Below are 22,609 nucleotides of genomic sequence, written 5' to 3' on the forward strand. Positions count from 1 at the left end.
TTGCCCAACGTAAAGTCGCGAGAGACTGGAAAAAAGCTCAGGTGACGCCTGTGTATAAGAAGGGTAGAAGGGCGGATCCTCAACATTACAGACCAATATCCTTAAGATCAGTTTGTTGCAGGATCCTCGAACATATTCTCAGTTCGAATGTAATGAATTTCCTTGAGGCACAGAAGTTGCTGTCCATGCATAAGCACGGCTGTAGAAAGCATCGCTCCTGCGAAACGCAACTCGCCCTTTTCTTCACATGATATCTTGCGAACCATGGATGAAAGATATCACACGAAAGCCATATTCTTTGACTTCCGGAAAGCGTTTGACACGGTGCCCCACTGCTGACTCCTAACTAATGTACGAACATATGGAATTGGTTCCCAAATATGTGAGTGGCTCGAAGACTTCTTAAGTAATAGAACCCAATACGTTGTCCTCGATGGTGATTGTTCATCGGAGGTGAGGGTATCATCTGGAGCGCCCGAGGGAAGTGTGGTAGGTCCGCTGTTGTTTTCTATCTACATAAATGATCTTTTGGATAGGATGGATAGCAATGTGTGGCTGTTTGCTGATGATGCTGTGCTGTACGGGAAGGTGTCGTCGTTGAGTGACTGTAGGGGGATACAAGATGACTTGGACAGGATTTGTGATTGGTGTAAAGAATGGACGCTACCTCCAAATATAGATAAATGTAAATTAATGCAGATGATTAGGAAAAAGAATCCCGTAATGTTTGGCTGGAACTACTTAAACCTAACTAACCTAAGTACATCACGCAACATCCAGTCATCACAAGGCAGAGAGAATCCCTGACCCCACCGGGAATCGAACCCGGGAAGCCGGGCGCGGGAAACGAGAACGCTACCGCACGACCACGAGCTGTGGACGTAATGTTTGAATACTCCATTAGTAGTATAGCCCTTAACACAGTCATGTCGTTTAAATATTTGGGCGTAACATTGCAGAGTAATATGAAGTGGGACAAGCATGTAATGGCAGTTGTGGGGAAGGAGGATAGTCGTCTTCGGTTCATTGGTAGAATTTTGAGAAGATGTGGTTCATCTGTAAAGGAGAATGCTTATAAAACGCTAATACGACCTATTCTTGAGTACTGCTCGAGCGTTTGGGATCCCTATCAGGTCGGATCGAGGGAGGACATATTAGCAATTCAGAGACTTGATGACAACTTGGGTGCATGGCTTCGTGGTGTCTGCGCCATACCCGAACCCTACCATCAGCTCTTACCAATTGAAATCGGGACTCACCTGACCAGCCCACAGTTTCCCAGTCGTCTTGTGTGTAACCGATTTGGTTACGAGCCCAGGAGAAGCGCTGCAGCCCATGTCGTGCTGGTACGAAAGCCACTCGCGTCGGTTGTCGGTCGTCTGCCGCCATAGCCCATTAACGCTAAATTCTTCGTGCATTCTACATTGATTTCTGTGGTTATTTTACGCCGTGTTGCTTTTCTGTTAGCCCTGAAAGCTCAACGCAACTGTCACTATTCTCGGTAGTTAAGTAAAGGCCGTCGGTCACTGCGTTGTCTATAGTGAGGGACAATGCATGAAATTTGATATTCTCGGCACCCTCTACTCACTGTGATCTCAGAATATTGAAGTGATTAAAATTTCCGTAATGGAATATTCAGTGTGTGTAGCTCCAGACACCATTCCGTGCTCAGAGTCTTCCGTCGTAATGCCGTAATCACGTCGGCAATGTTCTCACATGTTCAAATGTGTGTGAAATCTTATGGGACTTATTTGCTAAGGTTGTATGTCCCTAAGCTTACACACTACTTAACCTAAATTATCCGAAGGACAAAAACATACACACACCCATGCCCGAGGGAGGACTCGAACCTCCGCCGGGACCAGCCGCAGAGTCCATGACTGCAGCCCATTGGACCGCTCGGCTAATCCCGCGCGGCAATGTTCTCACATGAATCAGCTCAGTTCAAATGACAGCTACGCCAATGCACTGCCCTTTTATACCTTGTGTACAAGATATTGGCGCCATCTGTACATGTCTATGTCGCTACTCCATGACCTCTGTCAACTCAGTGGGCAAAACATTTTCCACGTAATTTTTAAATTATGCACAAAACAAAAGGAATAAAATGGCAATGGACTAGCATGAGCTGCGTTATAATCCCGCACAACGGAAACTCTAGGCTCTTCCCAGCCTCTAACAGCGTGACGTGTCAGCCACCACATACATGATGTGATCAAAATTATACAGACACGTATTAGAGGGCGTTGATGTGGGTAGTGTGTCACTCTTCGCCTTTACGAGGGCTTTAACTCCGTAGGGGTGATTTTCAGTTAAGTGTGTAAATGTCTGTGTAGGAATGGCAGCCCATTATTTCTCAAGATACGAACTACAGAAATTAGTGATGTAGAATGCAAGGTTCTGGTGCGAAATCGACATTCTAATTGATTCCGACGATATTCAATTGGGTTCAGGTCAGGCCTCTACGCATTCCAGTCAACTACAGGAATGTTATTGTCCAACAACCATTACCTGACTGATGCCTCTTTATGACAGGGGCATTATCCTGCTGATACAAACAATCGTCGTCTGCGTATTGTTCCTGTACTGTACGCAGTACACAATAATGTATCAAGTGTTCATATCCATTCGTATTTGGTGTTTTCACAAGCGGAGTAAGGAGACCCGACCCTAACCATAAAAAGATATCCCCATACTTTAACACCATCTCCCTCGAATATCACTGATGGTGCTACACATGTTGGCTAGTAACATTTCCCGGTCGTTCGCCAAATACAAACCCTTCCATCTAATCGCCACAGGGTATCGTTTCCGATCATCCACTATCCAATGGCGTCGCTCTGTACGCCACCACAAGCGTCAAAGCGTCACTCATCACTGATCACTGAATACGGATACGTTTGGCTGCTCCTCCATTGTACCCCATTTATTTTAACTGTGCTGGCTGGACTGCTGGCAGCACTTTGGAACTCGCGAGTGACTCCTCCCGCTGATATCATACGATACCTACCTATCACAATTCACGGCGGTCCCTGTACGTCAGTAATTCAGGTGTGCCTGGTGTTGGTTTAGCTATGGTTGTTCCTTGGTGTTTCCGCTTGAGTAACAGTCGGCTAGGACAGCTTCAGAACGGCTGAAATGGCGCAGATGGGTTTGTCTCTCAGCTTACATCCAGTAACAAGTTCATGTCAGAAGGCACGGAGGTCTTCTAAGCGACCGATTTCGATGTCACTAACTCTCTACTGAGAACTGAGTACTCACCTCTCCTCTCATACCTGCGGAACCGCCCCTCGTGACATCTAGTGGTCAATTTCACATTAAATAGTTGTGTCCAGATACTGTTGATGAGATAGTGTAGCCTACCGGTTTGAGGCGCCATGTCACGGATTGCGCGGCCCCTCCCGTCGGAGGTTCGAGTCCTCCCTCGTGCGTGGGTGTATGTGTTGTCCTTACCGTAAGTTAGTTTAAGTAGTGTGTAAGTGTAGGGACCGACGACGTCAGCAATTTGGTCCCTTAAGAACTACGGGAGGCTTCAGTGTGCTGATTGTGTATGAAAACTGAAACGTGCTGTTTCAGTTCAGTGGTCCAAATGATGATCATCGTAAGAAGATAAGACATGCAGACTAACTGTGTTTAATTTCACATATTAATCGCTGAATGGTGCTGCGATGCTAGTGTCGGAGAATGCACAATATTTTGCCGCAACTCCCAAGACATCGCACATCAAACATTTTATCAGTGCCGTTGAACGTGGTATTTTGAAGCTTCCCAGTCAAATTACTGAAGAAATAACTCAAGAGACCTGCAGGACTATAACAAGGATGCCAGCAATCAAGCAGAACATCACCACTGAGGAGAGAAAAGCTCTATGATATGTAATAGGGGACACAGCAATAGTAATTTTACCTGCTGACGAGGAAAAGGCCACTTTTCTTCTGTTCAAATGGTTCAAATGGCTCTGAGCACTATGAGACTTAACATCTGAGGTCATCAGTCTCCTAGAACGTACAACTACTTAAACATAACTAACCTAAGGACATCACACACATCCATGCCCGAGGCAGGATTCGAACCTGCGACCGTAGCGATCGCGCGGTTCCAGACTGAAGCGCCTAGAACCGCTCGGCAACATCTGCCGGCTTTTATTCTGTCTGCGACATCTTATCTCGGTAGGATGATCGATTTATTGCGGGACTCAAGAGTATCGTCGACTCTCGAAGCATCCTACATGTGGTACGAAGGAAGGTATGCCCTTACTCAAATTCAGTCAATATCCCGACCATCTGGAGAAAAGCTTGAGACGAAGAGCGCCAATTTCAATGACACTTTATGACCTACCAATGACTTATAAATACGGAGCTCCACGTCACCATACTTTGAGTAATATAGGAGCCATGAAATACTACTTATCAAGAATCTAGGCTTCTCTTTAAGCCCTTCGTAAGGCCAATGCGAAACTTCAGCTGGCGCCTTTGAAACCTAAATATTTTGGCCGAAATGGAAGTGATTCCTTTGTTGTGTGACCACATGAGGCTGTAACGATTCCTACATTTGTATAAAATGTTAGCTTCCCCCATTCGCACATTTGTTTCATCATGAAAACGACCAAAAAATTGAAATCCCCCGTTTTTTTTTATGTCAGGTTCGTAGAAAAGTTGCTTGGAGACGCACTGTATTTCGTAAACCAACACGCACCGACATGCATCTACGCGCCACGAACTGTCGAAACCCATCTGATCGCAGTGGCTTCTTACGAATACTCATTCATAGAACTCGAGTTATCTCATATCCGGTGAGCTTGTCACTCGAGATCACCCACCTCCTCTCTGTTTTTGCCCTTAGCTGGTACTCCTAGTCCACATTCACAAAACATTTCGACCAACACAAATTAGACATTAATGCAACCACAAGATACGGAGAAACCCTTTTGGATGACTTCGATGGCATTCTTGCGCTATTTGGCAATGTGTCCTTTAAGAAACACCGAATAATATATGTCTTCCATCATCTGGCGCGTGAGCAAACAGTTCTGGGTTTTATAAACGGATACGTAAGTATTAGGACACTAGGAATATACTAGATCCCCAGTCAGTGTGGGAAATCAAGCACTGGGCTGATGTGTCGCATTCTTAAAGACGGATGCTATGATCTTAGACTTCGCACCACACCACGACACGCAAAAAAAAAATCGGCTGTTGCTGAAAACTGACTTCATACTGAACACGGCACTGTAGGGAAGCAGCATACTCACGCCTTATATAATTTACATCAGTCTTTCCATTGTGTGCCAGCCTAGTCCGCTGTAACTAGCTCTGACGTCATAAATATTGCGCAATACTTTAAAATGAAGTAAATAACCTGAAATGTTTCTAGCATGTCAGGGGTAATACTAAATCAATATGTGTTGGATATCGGTTCAATAACTTTAACCATTTTCGAAATTTGGATGTTTTTCTATAAAAATCATTGGAACAACAGAAAAGAGCTAGAAACTTAAAAATTTCTATTTGGATTCCGTTTGCATAATAATTCAGTACAAACAGTTTTCTGGATCTCACAAATTAAAATTTTAGTTCAAATTCATGATTTTTTGGTTTTTGTCTTAGAAATGAAGGAAGCAAGATAGATTAAGTAGGCGAATAAATAAAGCTAGGATGTTTAAATTTAAGTAGAAGGGAGATCCGCTATAATCATAAAGATGTGAGAAGTTTCAACTGAATAACTATTAAACTATAGCGATAGCGTATCTCCAAAGGGCACGTTCAGAGCTCGTCTACTGTGTGTAGTGTAATTAAATTAATTCTCTCGAACAAAATATTTGACTTAGCCACGTCAGACTTTTATTATGATTGCTTACTTATGTGCGGATTGCACAATTACATTGAAAGCTTCATCGGCCATCAGCAAAGGAAGCAATAATTTATTCAATAACTTAAAGTGGTGCAATACTAGCCCAGCGGCTAGTCGGGAGAGCAGATTTGATCAGGCGTTCCCTTAGCCATCCGCTCCGCGGCTTTATATGTAAGAATGCTGTGCGAGAAAGAGAAGGCCCCAGTTCTCTCCAGACGCTGATTAGCGCACCACCTGTGCTTGGAGTCGCATCGCGTCGGTGTCGTTGATATGAACAGGCTCGGCTGCGGTAATAAGTTACTCAGGATACGCGTAACCATGAAATCGTTTTCGAGTGTGACGTTAATGATCTATCTTTAGTTTGCGTATGTCGTGTTTTCACGTGCCGCCGCAGGACAGACTTTCTACCATTATCAGCGTGGCGTTTGATGAACGTTATCATCAAATTATTGCGAGCATTCACTTAAACATTTATTTTGAACAATTATAATAGCTTCAGCGCATTAGACTCTGAACTGCTCTGGTAGTTGGATTGTGTGGATTCTTTTGGTCTGTGACTTTCAGAATATAGTGAAAATTTTAGAGAGGATGGTTTTTGATTATGAATCCCAGACAATCTCCTAATACCTCAGAGCTATAAGCTGTAGCTATAAATGTATTTCCCAGATGAAGTGGGCACTAGGAGTTCTAATTACAGTCTTCACGTTTTGCTGATCACTTTCTGGTTGCCAATATTGTAGTTAGAGAGCCAGTGTTGAGAACGGCAAACAGCATTAAATAAATAATAGGAACATTAACAATTAATCCACCTGCCACCCCACATATGGTGCCAATCGGCCGGGGAAGAAACTGAGTAAAAGTGAAAGTGATTTTTAAATATTCGGATTTGGGAGTGAAATGCGACACGCAACTGAACAATGGAACAGTGATAGACAGTGTTACGTGTGCACTTGGACGATGCAATTGGATTAACAACGCATCTGGATTGACGGAGCTGGCACTGAGTCTAGCTGCACTGCTGGGATCGCTAGAAGACAGTCTCGCCGCACCGCAGTCATCCGTAGGAGTGACTGGAGCCACGTCTGCTCAACACAGCAGTTGTCGAGGTGCTGTCTGCAGTTCAACACACCGCGTCACATCAGTTTTTCACATCAGTTTTCCTGGTACGCCGCTCCGGCAAAGCCATACGTCGTGCAGAAGGAATTAAGTGAAGTGAAAAGCTTTTCAAACTTTTACTAACCTGCACTAAAAGACTGTCGGCGATGTAACTGCAAAAAGAAACAGAAGTTAAACCTAAATCAGGACCTATGTCTGTTGAAGGAACTGTAAATCCAGACAACGGTTCAAGTGTAAATGTGCATGAAAATAGTAATGTTAAAGTGAAATCCGAACTAGTGTCTCCTGACATTAGTGTGAAAAGGGCAATGATTCAATAGTAGAGACCCCTGTAGTAAAGCAGAATTCAGAAAGTGTTAAGTTATTGGATGATAGTTTCTCTGATGAATTAAAAATGAAACAGTCATCAGAGATGGTAGAGTTTAAAAAGGAAAAGTTAGATATGACTGATCAATCAGAAGTTTCATTTAGTGTTGGAGCTACTAATTTTTCGTCACCTGAGTGTGATAAAAAGCCAGCTAGTGAGCAACCCAAAGATACTGGGGCTATTGATTTAAATGTAATATTACAAGCAATAGCTGCCAGTAATCCAAATATGTCAGCCAGTAATGCTAGAATGACAGATGAGTTAAAATCTGATATAATTGAGGTAAATAACAGGATTGTGGCCAGCCAAACCAATGTTAATAAAGCGTTTGAGGCAATGGACCAATAAATTAGAATCCAATAAAGCTGAATCAGAAACTTCCTTCAAGACTGGCTGCAATAAGTTGAAAGAGGATATGGACAGTTTAAATTATAAAATTGATTACAACCATGAAGATATCAAGAAAAAGGTTGCTCAACATTTATCTGAGATGTATAAAACAGTAAAATCCAAAGTAGCTGAGGTTCGCAAAGACTTCCAAATGGAAGATGCGAAGCTGGAGCACAAGTTAACAGAAAAGATCGAGGCGGAATCTGAACTGTGCTCAGATAGGTTTAAAGATTTTAATATAAAAGTAAACCTATGTCAAGCAGAAGTAGACGCAATCAAAACTGATACTACTCATATTGTGCAAAGAGTAGATAATGTTGAAATGAGAGTAGAAAATGTTAGCACTAACATTGCTAACATTGAGAGTAAAGTAGCTTCAGTAACTTCTGGTAATGGTAGTATGCAACAACTTGTAGCTGCAAACGCCGCTTTTATCGGGTGTCGGCACTTCTTGCGGTTCGATCCAGATAAAAATATCCACCCGCTAGATTTCTGGGACGATTTTGAAGATGTGATTCCACCAACTTGGTCTGAACGAGAGAAAGTCTCATTTATTAGAAGCCATTTATTGGATGACGCCATGCGTTGGTCAGCTGATGTTATGTTGAAGTGTAAGACATTAGCGGAATTTAAAACAGCTTTCATTAATGAGTATTGGTCTAGCAATAAGCAAAATGAAACGTTGAGAGAATTTTGGAGTGGAAAACGCTTCAATGTAGGCAAGGAATCTATTAAAGAGTTTGCCAAGTCATGGATCTCACGTTTGTCACATTGGGCGGAAAAGCTGAAACCTGAAATGATAATACTAGGTCTTGAAGCCAAACTACTATGGTATTGGCAGCCTAGAATTATATCTGCCCCTAGAGACAATCTGGATCGTTTCATTGAGTATTTAGAACGTGTAGAGCGTGTTGCTGCCAATGAGGAGCAAGCACGTAATAACAGAAATGGTAATAACACTAGTAGTAATTTTATGAACGAGCAGAATGGCAATGTAAACATCAGAACAGTAGGTGTTCGCCATCCTAAGAGAGGTAGGAATTGGAGAAATAGTTATCAGAACAAACAATGGCATCCAAATGATAATAATTTTGTTCTGAACAAAATTATGCAGGTAAACAACAGTGCGGAAAGCAATGTTGTGCCAGTTAACTATAATGGAAATAAAGGAAACAGCAGTAGGCCGAGGTAGGAAAACTAGTTCCCGTCTATGAGGACACTGGCGCTCACCAGGTGGTTACTTTTCCTAAGCCAGTAATTACAGTTTTTGGTAAGACAGATCAGAATACTCAGACTGAACATGTGGATGAGGGGTCGGTAGCATCTAAGGATACAACAGAAATATTAGATCACTCACAGTATTTGATAGGTACCGTGTTAGAGACGCTTTCTAAGTGGGAAGAGAAAGAGAAGGCGCAGCAGTGTAATGGTAGGGAAGAGCTGCAAAATACTGAATTCTCAGGTGAAGAAGCAGAAGAAATTCATGCTTATATTTACGATAAGGATGATGTGCTCCTATCTAAAGTGCCTGTGCAGGGTGTTGATACTGTACTAATAGATTTAGGACAGGAGGTAAGTGTGAATGTAGAGGATAGCTTGTTGGGGGTCGATGAACCCAGTAGCTGTGACCAGTTGTCACTTGAGAAGGAACCCGACGATAATGGTGAAAGTTGTTTAGCTGTAACTAGTGTTATGCCCGGTCTGGAGGCGCAGAATCGCTCAAACTACAATAATTTGGGTCATGTTCAGCAAACTAAATGTAATGAAGTCGTACGGTGTTTCGATTTAAAATTAATAGCACGACTGGAAAAGGCAGCTGAAAATGTAATTCAGGAAACCCCTACACACTTTGACCTAAATGTAATGAAGACAGATGTCGATCACTTTAGTTGGAGACAAATCCAAAAGGAGCTATTGGATGAGTTTGAGGAACCACCTGTACAACCTAGAATAAGCCACCCTATAATAATAGTGAATATGTTGGGTATCAATGTACGTTGTCTCTTAGACAGTGGAAGTGAGGTGAGTGCGATGTCTCAGTCCTTCTTTGATGCATTACCTAGTAAAGACAAGCTCACCGTAATGAGGGTATCAGGACTAAGAATAATTGGTGCTACTGGCAAAGTGTCAAAAACGGTAAAACGAGAAACTTTGCTGCCCTTTTACATTAATGGTAATTTAATTGATCAGCCATGCTTAATTGTAAACAATCTCAGTATTGAGGTTTTAACTGTCATAGATTTCTTGTCGAAATATCAGAGTGTTGTTGACTTTGAAAGAAACCAGTTGAAAATGGTCTTGCCGATAACCGGAGTAATTACGGTACCTTCTATTGATAAACATGTTGTAACTAATGATGAAACTTGGGAGCTGCCTATACGAGTTCTGAAAAATAGGGCTAATGCATATAGGCTAGAGTACCCTAAGAGTAAAAAGCTGTTAGGTCTCAGGAACGTGATCGACCTAAAGAAGTTCATAGGTAGTGAATGCTTTCTGTAGGGAGGAGGTTGTTCTGTAACCTCTACACAGTGTGGCAGCTGTGCAGTCCCAGCTGTGTGAGATCTTCTTTCCCATTTCAGGTCTCACTCATTCTTCATCTTTCCTATCCACCAAAGTTTCGACTCCTTCTCTGCAATACAAAAAATTTCCGTCATGGCTGTCAAGCCATGAGTTCTGTAACCATTCTATCCACCGATTAGTGAAGAAAATACGTAATGTGACAAACCTAACAGTGACATAAACAACAGAGAAGTATGATGTAATTAAGATACAAAGGTGTTTGAGTAACATGTATGTATAGAACCATGGTAATATTATAAGTACAAAGTTGTTGTTTTATTGGAAATGGTCCACCAACAGTAATTTAAAAAGATATACAAATTCGTGTACAAGCAGGATCTGAAGTGGCAGTGAAACCTTTTGTATACTGTAGAGCTAACTAATTAATAGTAAAAGAGATTGCATAGTGTTATGAAAAATATGCAGATAAGTTGTAAGAATGAACTCACCTTGTGTAGCAAGTGTAATAGAATTGAACAGTGTTTGGGGCTGAGTCGGAAGGACTCGTCCTTGAAATATTTATAAGCTTGGAGCTGGCCATTATTTGGTGTAGGGTGTGACAGGACACACCTACATGTATTGAGGTTATGAGTTGGAGGTGTGAATGCTACCACAGGTACCCTTACGTTAGATGAGACAGAGCAGCTCATGGTGTCCTATAGGTTTAAGGAATTTAGCATTATGCTCGGCCATAATTACTTGATGCACTTTAGTGGTAGGTCGAGAGAGACTACCTGTGGTTTCAGCATCCGATCGAGTGGAAATGGATTGCAACGTGAGCAAACTGATCAGCTGCAATACACTATAGATATGAAATAAATGTGCTATCCTGTGCGTTAAATGTTAATAGTGTGAGTGTTAAATAAGTACATACACTAGCAACATAATTGAGTAACATAATGGCAGATGTGAAACATTATTTATAGCTCAGCACAAATACACTTCGATGAAGTAAGTACATAATTGCGGATGTGGAACTGACACAGCAGCTGAGGACCTATAAGTGGATTTAGTAGTCAACTAAACGTAGTGTGTTTTGAACACTCAGAACTGTACTTTTACCACAAGTTACTCACATGTACAAAGAGGCTGAGAAGACAACTGCTAATCAAATATACTCATACTATCTCTAAGAATAAGGTAATCGAAGATGGGTCAGTTAAGACAATAAAATACAGATTTGTCAGGAATGTACTGAGCATTGGTTCAGTGTTCCGGCCCAGAAATAATAAATTGAGGTTAAATAGGATTTATGATTGTATGCCTTGAGCATAAATTTCCTCTAGTACGTGACTAACGGCGTTTTGAGCCATTTGTTTACCGACTTTATGATAGTTAAGTAACCGCAAGAGTAAAACTGAAAAAGTTCTGTTAACTTTGTTCCAGTAACATATTGAAAGATAAAATGTATATATCCCCATTTCATTGTGACCCACCCTTAGGTATTAAGTGAACAGAGTCTGAGGCACTCTTTTTGTATGTTCTACTGGCAGATAATGGCAGCCTGGTAGCTGCGTGAAAGTGTGGAGTGACTTGGACACAACTCACAGTGACCCCTCCCCTTTCCCCATTTAATTTAGAGTGAACGTGAAGGATGCACACCATAGCAACTGCCACTCCTCTACCCTTGTGAATGGAAGTGTAGAACGCCAGCTAAAGTGGCTACAACCACGTGTGTAAAAATTAAATTGTCATGATTTTTGAAATTTTCTTTCAGGTTTAGAAAATACTGATAAGATATAATTGTCTTTTTATGGATCATGAATAACTGTGTTATTTTCTTTGAATTTGTGTATGTAAAAATATTTACAGACAATTTAATGGATTTAAGATTTTCATAATTTTACATATTTTTATGTGTTTGTCTGTCTAAGGCAATATGTATGCCAAGGTGTTTCATTGAATTTGCTTAAATTTTGAGTGATAATGTCGCTTAAGAGGCAGTGAACATGCCAGCAATTTAAATAATTGAAGTAGGTGCTTCTTTTAATTTTTCTATATGTTTACATTTAAATTTTAATTTTCATAGGGAGTTAAGCTGTACTCTTGCTTCCCTAATTGTAATTAATTTTTTTTCATTTACATTAAAAAAATTAGGTAGAGGGTGATGTAGGGAAGCAGCATACTCATGCCTTATAAAATTCACGTCAGTCTTTCCACTGTGTGCCAGCCTAGTCCGCTGTAACTAGCTCTGACGTCATAAATATTGCGCAATACTTTAAAATGAAGTAAATAACCTGAAATGCTTCTAGCATGTCAGGAGTAATACTAAATCAATATGTGTTGGATATCGGTTCAATAACTTTAACCATTTTCGAAATTTGGATGTTTTTCTGTAAAATTCATTGGCACAACAGAAAAGAGCTAGAAACATAAAAATTTATATTTAGATTCCTTTTGCATAATAATTCAGTGGAAACAGTTTTCTGGATCTCACAAATTAAAATTTTAGTTCAAATTCATGATTTTCTGGTTTTTGTCTTAAAAATTAAGGAAGCAAGAAAGATTAAGTAGGCGAATAAATAAAGCTAGGATGTTTAAATTTAAGTAGAAGGGAGATCCGCTATAGCGATAGCGTATCTCCATAGGGCAAGATCAGAGCTCGTCTACTGCATGTAGTGTAATTAAATTAATTCTCTCGAACAAAATATTTGACTTAGCCATGTCAGACTTTTATTATGATTACTTACTTATGTGCTGATTGCACAATTAAATTGAAAGCTTCATCGGCCATCAGCAAAGGTAGCAATGATTTATTCAATAACTTAAAGTGGTGCAATACTAGCCCAGCGGCTAGTCGGGAGAGCAGATTTGATCAGGCGTTCCCTTAGCCGTCCGCACCGCGGCTTTATGTGTAAGAACGCTGCGCGAGAAAGAGAAGGCCCCAGTTCTCTCTAGACGCTGATTAGCGCACCACCTGTGCCGGGAGTCGCGTCGCGTCGGTATCGTTGATATAAACAGCCTGGGATGCAGTAATAAGTTACTCGGGATACGCGTAACCATGAAATCGTTTTCGAGTGAAGTGTTAATTTTGGGGTGATGTTAACATCTATCTTTAGATTGCGTATGTCATATTTTTACGTGCCGCCGCAGTACAGACATTCTACCATTATTAGCGTGGCGTTTGATGAACATTATCATCAAATTATGGCGAGCATTCACTTAAACATTTAATTTGAACAGTTATAGTTGCATCAGCACATTAGACTCTGAACTGCTCTGATAGTTGGATTGTGTGGATTCTTTTGGACTGTGACTTTCAGAATATAGTGGACATTTTAGAGAGGATGGTTTTTGATTATGAATCCCAGACAATCTCCTAATTCTTCAGAGCTGTAAGCTGTAGCTATAAATGTATTTCTCAGATGAAGTGGGCACTAGGAATTCTAATTACAGGCTTCACGATTTGCTAATCACTTTCTGGTTGCCAATATTGTAGTTAGAGTGCCAGTGTTGAGAACGGCAAACAACAGCATTAAATAAATAATAGGAACATTAACAATTAATCCACCTGCCGCTCCACAGCATGAAGTACGAGAAACCAAGATAATTTCGTCCGTCTCTACATGCAGGGACTCCGTCATTATTGAAGGAGTCGAAATGCGTACAGTTAACAACTTTATTGACCGCTGCTAGGACAACAACAGCCGTAGTCTGTACCACAGTGTCTGCTACCTGGAGTACATCGACTGCAATGCCTACCAGTAGAACGTCCGGAGGACCTTACCACAACACTGCAACACCACCAACAATTCCACTGACCATTACCGCCACCAATCCTGGCACCAACCCCAACATCGTGATCAGACGCGGCATCACCAGGAACAGCAACAGTTAGTGTCTTCAGATAAACGTTCCCTACACCTAGTCATCCTTTCTCCTATTCCCAATCGAAATCGATCGCAAATTCCAACAAGAGACCCGTTAACTCTGTGACAATGACGACATTCGGATCGGAATCATTCCAAAAACACAACACCCAGTATCTTCCTCTTCATTCTCATTAAGAAGATGTGACCGCAAATTTCTAGATCCACTGACATGTCTCATTACATTTATCAATGTACACCAACACTGAAACTCATCGCCTGCTCAGACTAAAACCAATTATCCATATTCTCATTCTTCCCTACTCACATTTATCGCCGCTCAGTTCGTGATAGTTGCTCGCCCCGCAATTTCCGCGCCGCCTACTAACCACGCAGGTAGCCCTTTTCGACGGAGATACAAGGGACGATATTTTCATGTCTCGCTAGACCTCCGTCTGACGTGACACCAACTCATCCGAGATTCCGAATACAAAACCATCGGTTGTATCACCATTTTGCACTCATTGCTGAATCCAACATCCTGCCTAACGCCGCAGCTTGGTATCATATTGTACCGTTCCACCCTGCAATGGAATAGGGAGCTGATGTGAGTGGCCAGACCATCTAAATGCACACACACGCTACAAAGAATGCAGAGCTGCATGAAATGGCTGACGAGGGACCTTTTTGCCTGCATCTCCTCAAAGAAAATGCAGTGGTTTCCCAACACGAAAATCTAGGTGCTAGGTCGAAAAATTCAGCATAGCGTCCATACAATGTGTCCACAACAAGAAGCTGCATGGGCAACTACTACTGACTGGTGATAAACTGGGCAAACCGGAAGACAGTCACAACCGGAAAATTAACTAAATATATGGAGGATAATCATACTATATGTAAAATTAAAGGTGGAGAGGGGCTGAAAGGAAAGGGGAGGGATCACTGCTGGCAGCTTCACTCGGACATTACACGGAATTGGCTGTGGCAACTGGACATTTGTACAGAACCCGGGATCCCCTGTTTGCTAGGCAGGTGCGCTGGCCACTGCGCCATCCGGGACACAGTGTTACCGCACCCGCGCGGACTGGCTCGGGTCGCCTCACGGCCGATCCACACTAGAGAGCCTGAATACAGAGAGCGTGCCGTAGGTGAAGTTGCCTGTGATTGGTTGATTAGCTTTGACTCCATTTTTCTGCCAAACGTCTCTCGCGCTTCCTATGTTCGCCGTGCTTTTGAGTTGAATTGAAGATCAGAGGACTTTTGGAAACGATTAAAAGGTATTTTAATTATTGAGAGGCTTGTTGTGCGTTGTGCATGCATGTTCGATTTAGTTGTATATCGTTTTTAGTACGTAATTAGCGTTTGCGATCTTAAATACGAGTTGAAATAATGAAGCGTTTTGTGATGAAGTCGGTAGGCCTACATGTTTGAAGTAAACACGTTAGTAATTGTACAGTACTGTTTTTGACATCTGTAATTCATTCTGCAGACGTTCGTAAACGATGTCAGGTTGTGCTGCATTTGGTTGTAAACAACTGCTTACGACTTTCATTCGTCTGACGTAATACAGATACGTTAAATCTTTAGCGCTATGCACTTCCGATACAAAACAAATGCTATACACTATTTTTTTATTTACGTTACTTTCATTGCAACATGTCTAGTAAACGAACTTAAAAGGAGCTAAATGCAAGTAACGAATAATTTTTACAGCCATTGTATCAAATTTTCCTGTGCTGTACGTAGTAGGCTACTATGAGTATATTATAGCTGGAAAGAAAGGCATTTAACGAATGATTCCGCCATATTGTCTTGTGTTTTTGATTCGGTGAGTGTGTATTCCACTACTCCACCACTGGTCACTCAAAAGTCCCACCCGCAGTTTGGAAGAAAAATGGCCGCCGTATCGTCTGGTCGGCCACTCTCTCCCTATACAGGCTCTCTAGATCCACACTCCCATCGAGCGCCACCTATCCGCAGCCCATGTCCATCACCTCCATATTCTGTCTCCCGACATTCCCACTGTAGGTCGAATGTGTGTGTGCATTCGCACTGAAGAAGGTGGATTCATTGCCCAACCAAGCCAATGAGACTATACAGGGAGGTCCATTGATCGTGACCGGGCCAAATATCTCAGGAAATAAGGGTCAAACGAAAAAACTACAAAGAACGAAACTTGTCTAGCTTGAAGGGGGAAACCAGATGGCGCTATGGTTGGTCCGCTAGATGGCGCTCCCATAGGTCAAACGGATATCAACTGCGTTTTTTTAAAATAGGAATCCACATTTTTTAATTACATATTCGTGTAGTACGTAAAGAAATATGAATGTTTTAGCTGGACCACTTTTTTCGCTTTGTGATAGATGGTGGTGTAATAGTCACAAACGCATGGCTCACAATTTTTGACGAACAGTTGGTAACAGGTAGGTTTTTTCAATTAAAATACAGGACGTAGGTAAGTTTGAAAATTTTATTTCGGTTATTCCAATGTGATACATGTACCTTTGTGAACTTATCATTTCTGAGAACGCATGCTGTTACAGTGTGATTACCTGTAAATACCACATTAATGCAATAAATGATCAAAATGATGTCCGTCAACCTCAATGCATTTGACAATATGTGTAACGACAGCGAGTAGTTCGCCTCCGTAACGTTCGCACATGCATTGACAATGCGCTGACGCATATTCTCAGGCGTTGTTGGTGGATCACAATAGCAAATATCCTTCAACTTTCCCCACAGAAAGAAATCCGGGGACGTCAGATCCGGTGAACGTACTGGCCATGGTATGGTGTTTCGACGACCAATCCACCTGTCATGAAATATGCTATTCAATACCGCTTCAACGGCACGCGAGCTATGTGCCGGACATCCATCGTGTTGGAAGTACATCGCCATTCTGTCATGCAGTGAAACATCTTGTACTAACGTCGGTAGAACATTACGTAGGAAATCAGCATACATTGCACCATTTAGATTGCCATCGATAAAATGGGGGCCAATTATCCTTCCTCCCATAATGCTGCGCCATTCATTAACCCGCCAAGATCGCTGGTGTTCCACTTGTCGCAGCTATCGTGGATTTTTTGTTGTCCAATAACACACGTTGGTGAATGACGCTTAGTCGCTAAATAAAACGCGTGCAAAAAATCTGTAATTATCCCGTAATTTCTCTTGTGCCCAGTGGCAGAACTGTACACGACGTTCCAAGTCGTCGCCATGCAATTGCTGGTGCATAGAAATATTGTACGGGTGCAATCGATGTGGACATAGCATTCTCAACACCGACGTTTTTGAGATTCCCGATTCTCGCGCAGTTTGTCTGCTACTGATGTGTGGATTAGCCGCGACAGCAGCTAAAACACCTACTTTGGCATCATCATTTTTTGCAGGTCGTGGTTGACGTTTCACATGTTTCCTTAAATAACGCCGGCCGGAGTGGCCGAGCGGTTCTAGGCGCTTCAGTCTGGATCCGCGCGACCGTTACGGCGCAGGTTCGAATCCTGCCTCGGGCATGGATGTGTGTGATGTCCTTAGGTTAGTTAGGTTTAAGTAGTTCTAAGTTCTAGGGGACTGATGACCTCAGAAGTTAAGTCCCATGGTGCTCAGAGCCATTTGATCCATTTTTTCCTTAAATAACGTAACTATCCGGCGAACGGTCCGGATACTTGGATGATGTCGTCCAGGATACCGAGCAGCATACATAGCACACGTCCGTTGGGCATTTTGATCACAATAGCCATACATCAACACGATATCGACGTCTTCCGCAATTGGTAACTGGTCCATTTTGACACGGGTAATGTATCACGAAGCAAATACCGTCCGCACTGGCTGAATGTTACGTGATAACACGTACTGATACTGCCCAGGGACTGGGTGTTTGTGTTGTCCTCATCATTTCATCATAATCATCATCATCATCAGTCATGGCGGCCCACAAACCAAACATCATCATCATCGTCGCTAGCCGTAGTTGCATCTGAAGATGAGGGGCAAAGAAATGTCTACGGAGAGCCCTAAATTCGTTCTCAAGATAAGTGTATCATCATTGCTTAAGTCATTGTTGCGTTGTAACATCAGTTATTCAATTCTCTCAGTCGCATATTAAATGCTGCAGCTTTAAACTAACTGAAATTCGATCATACAGAGAAGTGCGCTATTATACGAGTCATTTGAATTTAGCGATAACGAACGTAACTGGATGTAAAGCGAAGTAATTATGTAGCATTTCACAGGGAATGTACAGCAAATCCCGCACTAAATTGGAGTGTTCGTATTCTTTGTAATGTACACTGAAGAAACTGATAAATGCTTTTGGGTACTGTTCAGATGAAGACCAAGGAAGGTACATGGCTTTCATCTATCATATCTACAGCTGTCCTCTGCAGAGCAATCCGAAGATCACTGCTGGTACTGTGGGCAGATATTCAGCATCACGCATCAACAAACAGAAAAGTACAGGTCGTTTCAAGAAAATTCATCCGATTTTACAAGATGATACATAAATCTATAGATGAACCAAGGTAGAAATTTGGAGTTGATTTTAAATTACGCCTCGAAACCAAAGTTTTCTTTGAGATCAGTTGTAAGTTTGCAGTTCATATGATTGCCGGTACGGGTTTCTTTAGATTACTGCCCAATGTGCGTCTTGTCGAAATTGCGGCAATACAGCGACAAAAGGCTTATTGCGTTCTCCGTTTCAACAGATGCAATCCTCTTAATAAATATCAGCCTAGTATCAGCTTTCCCTATAACTGATTTTCTGTTGTCATTCCTCTGTAGGTTCCTCTAGATTGTTACTCCTAGGTGTTTTACGATGGTTCCTGCTCCCTGTGGTTTATAACCTACAGTGCCATAAAATAGCAGTGGATGTTTACGCCTACTTATCTGCAATATGTCTAATTTATTTATGTTCAGGACTTCCAGGCAGGTGTTTGGCGAAGAATGGCTGCAGCTTCTGTTTAATGGGGAACGAGCTGTAATGGAGTGTCTCGTACAACAAACATTTCATCTCTAGTCACAAAAAGAAATCAACAGATCAGCAATATGTCTGAAACAATTTCCATCACACAGCAGTTTGAACATCGTTTGTGAACATCACCTTTATGGACCCATAGTGGGAAAACGTTGCATTTGTGACATTTTTGTCACATAAAAAAAGTGTTTCGTTTTATCCCCTCTAAATTTCTTATACGTAATTATCTCGCACCCTTACACGGTGAAGCAGACTGCACCGACAAACTGTCAGAGGTTGTTTAGGTTTCTTTATGAGTATGTTAGTCTAAAGGACCCACTGTCTTCGACGACTCCTTACAGAGTTGTTCATTTTTTGCACCAATTAACTTTGTATCTGTATTGCACTGAAAATTGTGCACAATAGCGGAAATGTCAACGGGATGCGCTATGTGTCTTGTTTGGAAACCAATTTGTTCCATGTACTGACGGTACTAGCCGTTCACAACAATAACGCCCAGTTTACTTTTCGTCCTCAGTCTTGCATTCGATATTATAACGTTCTGTTTTGGGTTTGTTTTTCCGATATTGTTATTTGTACGTTAACAGTGACACACAACAGCATGGATAGGTTTATTGACGAAGAGTTGACCGTTATGCACTTCCTGTATGGTTTCAATGAATGTAGTGGAAGAGCAGCATAACGACCCCTATTCTCAGCTGTTTCCGCAGATGTGGCAACCAAATCACAGCCGTTTTGCATCTATACACATGCTTCTACGAAAAACAGGATGAGTTGTAGGTTTTGGCGTTTGCATATTTCAATATTTTTCATTGTTATAACGACAATTGCATCGAAACGGAGGTAACTGGGGTAGCAAACTGAATAAACCATGATTACATTATAGTAAAACGCAATTTGTAGTGTGTGGTTTGGTGTACTCGATCCAGTATAATATCTTGTACTGGCAACGTTGCTCTCTTCCGTAGACACGTATCGAAGAATTTTCTTTTTCGAACCTTAGTTCACTGTTTTAAAGGTGAGATGTGTTTAACTACCAAAGACAGCAACATAAAACATTTCTTGTCAGGTGAACTTGACCCTGATTATACTCGTCATTGTGCTCTCAGAAACTTAAAGACAATATTTTGCAATCGGAAACGTGTTATAAGACCTTGGCTCTAAGGTATATTCTTTCTTTTCTGGCCATGGCTCTTTAAACATGGCTCATGCCAAACATTAGGGCGAATTTGTAGCCAGATGTCGAATAAGTTCAGACTTTGCGTCTAGGCAATACGTTCATCATTTGGGCTACCTCACGTGCTACTGAGTAAACGTCTCTGCCTAAGATGAGAGTGTCGTGCGCATTCTTGAGGACAGAGTTTCTTGGAAGAAAATGTTATTTCACGTCTTCTGCTACATCCAGTCAGAGCTTTAATTTTAGGAAAGAATGCATTGAAGGTGTGTATAGAGATTAGTCTCACGCTCTTTGTGAGCGTGGGATTGATCTGAGATGTTATTCTGCGCAACGGATTAATCTGAGACGTACCCTTTACCCTGTGGCTCCTGCAAGATGCAATTTCCACCCCACACTACTACACAAGTCAGACAGACACTCCTAACGTTCTAAAGAGAAATGCCTGAAAAACTTTCAGCAACAAATATCTTCTTGAGTCGTCCGCTGTAAGGAAATGACACAAAAATTCACAAAATTTCTTACGTAACTAGTGCGATACTTGGGTACTGGACTAGTGCTAGTTAGAGTAAGAAAAACATGAAACAAACGAAAATTATTATTTATTTTGCAAAAATTCTGAGAAATCACAATGGCATTTTTTGGTTATGAGTTGAACAAGCTATATCCTGGTTCTTTTCGGAATGTGAAGTTACCTCTTAAGGATAGGATTCGCTAATGAAATTTCCATACAAAGTTTAAGATTGTTATTGACTTAACAGAATGGCTGAGAGCCGCGCCTACTAAACTTGAGTATTATCCGTTACAATGTTGCTAGGTACGGTCGAGGCTATCGCGTGTGAAATGCAGTGAAGAGTACTGTTGTGGAGGAAATATGGGGCTCCCAATAGCTGTAGCGCACAATACTGTAAGCTGCGATGACTGCTGTCTGCGCCGCTCGCTGCTGACAAATAAGATAACTCTCGTTCTATCTGTATTGACCTTCGCCAATCAAACTCTCCCTACACCTTGATGAAGTCAAGGACTCCAATTCGCCCCTAGTCTAACTATTGGCATGGTACACCGGTCAGATAACCAGTCCACCGTGATGCCACTCAAAAATTTGCTTGCAGGCATTTAACTATAACTCTGTCCGTTCACACCGCACAATAAGTGTGTCGGCCAACACAGTGAACAACGCTTACTCGCAAGGACTCAATATAGAGTCGCACTTCGATTCGCTCTCGACAAAGGTGCTCTCCCAGTGAAGTACTGAGGAGAGACTTGTTCCTCGCTCTTTGAGTACACGTACTAGCGCGCATGCTGTCGTTACATGTTCTCGCTCCAAGAGCGACAATGGAGTAGCCCCTCTCCACGCCAGACACGAAAGGGTATATCTTTCAGTCCCTTCCATTACTCCTTCAGCTCAAGGCGTCAGAAATATCGTCTGCCAATCAGCATTGCTCTTCTACAACGGGAGAATGACGTTTCATTTAAGGCGACCAATCCGGAAATCCGTAGGATTGGCGTTTGACGTTTGGTGTCTCCCTGTGAAAATCTCTGAGACTGCGTGCTATATTGTAAAGAATGTGTAGACTGGGTGCTCCCACACAATGTAGCGGAATTTGCTTTTAAGCCGAACACGGGGTCATTCCCCCTTTTTACTCAGGCAAACGCTGTCTGTTCTACTGGCGGTCACCGGCCGACATAGATAGGCTGAATCGTCCTCTGAAGGGACCGGCGTCCCGTTGTGCGGTTTCTCTCCTGAACTAAAAGCTCCTGTGACTGTTGTGTCTGGAATGTATGTGTGTACGCCAGCCACGAGTATTTCAACCCCAGTGCGCTTACTTGTTATTGGTATACCGTTTACATGAATTCATACAACACTGACTTTATCTTATCGAGTTTCAGTTCGAATGAAGCGTCTTGATATGCTGAATATAATTGTGAGGGCGGAATATGTAAGCAATGAAGGTTAGGATATCACGACGTCTTACATCTTTAACAAGGCTCTGCTTAGGAACGGTATTTCGATTTCATATTTATTTGCCAACTCATCTCCAGTCCAGATATTATGAATTATCTAATTTACATTTGATTTTATACAGCTGATATCTGTTATCTAAGTTTTATAGTCCAGCACAGGTAAAGTAATTTAATCTCTAAAGCATTTTGACAAAATGGCATTGGTATCCATTATGTGTGCGTCTGAATATTCTGTGGGTCCAGTGTGTCTCTTGCCTCGTATTTCCATGGTGCTGACTACTTACAGTTTTGATCAAAGGTAATTACAATCTATTCATACGAATAGTGGCTTTTCTGGATTACAAAGTAAACCTGCTATTTATTCGTAGAGACTTCATGTTACTAGGACTATAGAGTCC

The sequence above is a fragment of the Schistocerca piceifrons genome, chromosome 3 (assembly GCF_021461385.2).
Source record: "Schistocerca piceifrons isolate TAMUIC-IGC-003096 chromosome 3, iqSchPice1.1, whole genome shotgun sequence".
NCBI classification, from domain to species: Eukaryota; Metazoa; Arthropoda; class Insecta; order Orthoptera; family Acrididae; genus Schistocerca; species Schistocerca piceifrons.